The sequence below is a fragment of the Xiphophorus hellerii genome, chromosome 1 (genome assembly GCF_003331165.1).
Source record: "Xiphophorus hellerii strain 12219 chromosome 1, Xiphophorus_hellerii-4.1, whole genome shotgun sequence".
NCBI classification, from domain to species: Eukaryota; Metazoa; Chordata; class Actinopteri; order Cyprinodontiformes; family Poeciliidae; genus Xiphophorus; species Xiphophorus hellerii.
The window spans coordinates 18,770,811-18,774,466 of NC_045672.1; the positions used below are offsets into that span (position 1 = coordinate 18,770,811).

At 38.6% G+C, this 3,656-nt stretch overlaps 1 long non-coding RNA gene across 1 annotated transcript; it reads left to right on the forward strand.

Moving 5' to 3' along the window:
- Window positions 1–440: 440 nt before the first annotated feature.
- On the forward strand, window positions 441–3,228 carry LOC116719666 (uncharacterized). The gene is made up of 2 exons (XR_004339241.1): window positions 441–1,023; window positions 2,020–3,228. It is a non-coding gene; the product is annotated as an uncharacterized LOC116719666 (long non-coding RNA).
- The last annotated feature ends 428 nt before the right edge of the window (window positions 3,229–3,656 follow it).

Genomic DNA, 3,656 nt, shown 5'->3' on the forward strand with positions numbered 1-3,656 from the left:
ACTGGGCTCAGTACCAGCAGCCATCTGCCATGACCGACTGGAGCTGAGAGAAGAGAGCAGAGACACAACACCAGGTCCGCTGATCCAGAGAACTTTCCATGTTCGTGGAAATGAAAAGGAGAGGGAGCATGGTGAGGCGATGGCAGCATCATGTCAGCCAATGCCCTGTTCCAGGAAGCAACCACAGCTAGTCAACGCCAGACCAGGTGTAGCTTCTGTGGAGAGAAAAATAACTGAGCAAACAAAAAGCTTAGTTTCTAACTAAACTTTTTAGTTAGAAAAGGTATTGTTTCTAACTAAACTAACTGTTTAGTTAGAAACACCAGAGCGCCACCTTCTGGCCTCTCTCCAGATCAGTTCAGGTCAGAGAATGGAACTGTTTCTGGCTTTGTTTTTTCCCCTCCGTGGGCTGCCACCTTATCGTGGTGGAGGGGTTTGAGTGTCCCAGTGATCCTAGGAGCCGTCAGAGGCTTCATGCCTCTCTTTGGGTCAGGTCTGCCGGGACAAACGGGCCTAGGTGAGGGATAGGACTAAGAGCAGCCCAAAGATTGCTTAGAAATATAAACACAGAATGTTCATATTTGGAGATGGTGATATAGACAGGGTTCCCGCTTACAACCAGAGCTATGGACAGAAGTCAGTTTCTCCCAGTGTTTTATCACCCTGTTGGGCCAACAGGCTTTATTCCCCGACCCCCCCACCCCTCCCCAACAGGCTTTGGGTTGTTATTTTAGATGGGAATTTTTCTACACTAGTGACAGTAAAGACAGATTAAAGTAAAGGTTTAAAGTTGAAATGTTGAACTGACTGCGGAGTTGTGAACCAATTATGCCGTCCCATCAGTTGCCTATTGGCTTCACGTGCTGTTACTTCTGAGTTTTGATGCCTGATCCTGCACCTCAGACTTTCTGTAACTTGACATTTGTTAACTCAAACACGTAGCAGACCGCTGATGGACGACCTTAGCAGCTCTTCCACCAGGTCCAGCAAGTTTTCTGGAGGAAACCCTGGAAGCTTTCCCAGGTGACGCTTTCTGATAGTTCTCCATATTGACTTGAAACATTGTTAGCAATCTTTCTTAAGGAATACTGCAGGTATTTTGCTGTTTATTTAGGTAATATTAAAAAGCGAGTTTCTGAAAGTGATTTCGTTCTTGAGTCGTTAAAGGGTTTGACTTGGAACCTGCAGCTGTCCTGTTGTTGCCTTCCTGTCCTCAATTTCCATTTGCATGATTTGTTTCTGTGTTTCTACCAAAAACGGGATGAATAAAGTCTTCAGTCTGGTGCTTTATAAACAAAATTGTTCTTAAAAAAAACAGTTTAGTTGAGACCAGAGACTTTATAATTTCTTTTATTTTGTAGTTTGTTTATGTATTTAGGATATTGTAAATGTTTTCCAGTTCCAGTATTAAATATTCATTAGAATTTAAAGTTTGAGAATGAAGAGGACTTCTTCCCTTCAGTCCTCCACTCAGGAGCTTTTTTCTTCCCAGTTGAGTTTTTACATTTATTGATCTTAGAGAATGTGTTCTTGCATTATTATGCTATAGCCATTGTAATAGTTGAAAATGGTCTAATTAGTGTTTATGGCAATAACTTCACAGACAACTTACCATCCAGCAAAACTTATTGCGACAGTCGTCAACTTAAATTTTGCCAGACAACAAATTGTCTCAGAAGTTATTGCCTTAAACGATTATATTGTTTTAATACCATTGTCAACTAATATAGTGGCTATGGCATAATGATGCAAAAACCCATTCTCAAATATCAATAAACTTTAAATTCTAATTAACATTTAATACTAGAACTGGAAGACATTTTAAATGTCCAAAATAAATTTAAATGTCTTCTTCCTGTTTGGATCAGAAGTCAAAGACTTCTTCCTTTGGGTCCTCCACTCAGCAGCTTCTTTCTTCCCAGTTGGGTTTTTATTTTCCATCACAGCAACATAATAAATGTTGATGAAAATAATTTATCTCTGATTTCCTGTTTTTCCCTTTTATTTGTGTCTGAGGAGGGAGAGTTTCATCAGGTGTGCCACAGCAGCTTGATGGAATCAGACTCCAGTACCGTCAGTAATGAGCCGACCGGGTCGCCAGTGTATCTCTACGACTCTCTCATCTGAGGCGCCATTGGTGGGGGAGATTTGAGATCAAACCGCCTGAAAGTGGCCTGACCTGTTGAGTTTGAGTCGCTATGTCACACTGAGTCGATGGAGACTGGAAGAGAGGAGACACAACGAACTTTTCCTGCTGGGCAGATCTGAGAGAAGAAAATTAGGATTTAACTATACCGTCCTAATGAGAAGCCGCTTTCTGACCCAGATGAACTCCATTAATCCATCCATTAAACATGTTAAACACAAATTAAGAAGAATTTGTCTGTGTTGGTAATTATTCTATGGCTGTATGTCTGATTGTTATTTAAATTGTCATTATTACTATTATGTTTCCATAGATTTTTCTTGTCTTATGAGTTAGTTTGTAACCATTTTGACTATGAAATATATTTTGTTTGTTGGCTCTTAAGCACAGTATATCGAACAGGAAGATGAATATTATAACATTGTTTTAATTACAAACTTTTGATAATTAGGGTATTTATACAGAAATGCATTAAATTGAGATAAAGATAGGATTAAATAAGTGTTCTTCCTATTCCTTTTCAAACAGCAAAGGAGTGGTAAGCCAATTATTTTGTTGGTTATGTATGCAGGATTTTTTTTCTGTCCTACAAATTGCTTGTTTTTGAAGACCTGTTTGAAATAAATCGAATATTTGTTGGTTTGAGTAAGTTAGAAGCACTTACAGAATAGTGCTGCTATAATTGTTTGTGTGCTAGAAGTGAGCTAAGGTGGAATAATTTTTTGTGCCAGGTTGTAAATATTGATTTTGAAGCAGGTCAAAGAGAATCCAGTGCTGTAACGGCTGTGAATTAATGGAGATGCTCATTGTTGCTCTCATATCTTGTCTGTCAACAGTCGTCCTTAATAAAGGAACCCATAAAACAACAGTTTAACTACTTGTGTGTGTAATAGCGGTGTAATAGTGTATATTAGGTGTACAGTGACCTGCGCAATCCGGTGGACACATTGTGGCCACGCTGTATTTGATAACAGACTACCATACAATGTATTAATGTGCAAAAAGAGCTTGCGGTGATCTGTATTTGTAGATGTCTGTGTTTTATTTAATTTCAATAAAAACCTGTTTCACCCGTCTGATACTGTTTGATTCTTACAAATACCTCTGTATTTAAAATATTTTTTAAAAGGTAGAATATTCTCATAAAAGGATTAGTGCAAACATTTTAAACGGAAAAGATATTCTGATGAAGGAAGTGATACTTTTGTGTTTTTGTCGTGTATATAAATTGTTCCAATGCTATGCTAAGCATAACCCCTAAGCTTCCACTTCAGGCTCGTCACTCAAAAATGTTATCCAATGATAATATTTTGACATTAACACAGCCTGCTGTAGTTTTCAGTTTGTAAATGTCACTTAAGAAGTTTTAGATGTGTGGCACCAACAGATAGACATAGCCATCTATCCATGCTACGGTAGGAAAATCTGACGAGGTAGCACAGATAGTCAGAACATGATCAGAAAGCATTGCAGTCAATAACGTTGGAAATGTCAGAGAACTATTCATCAG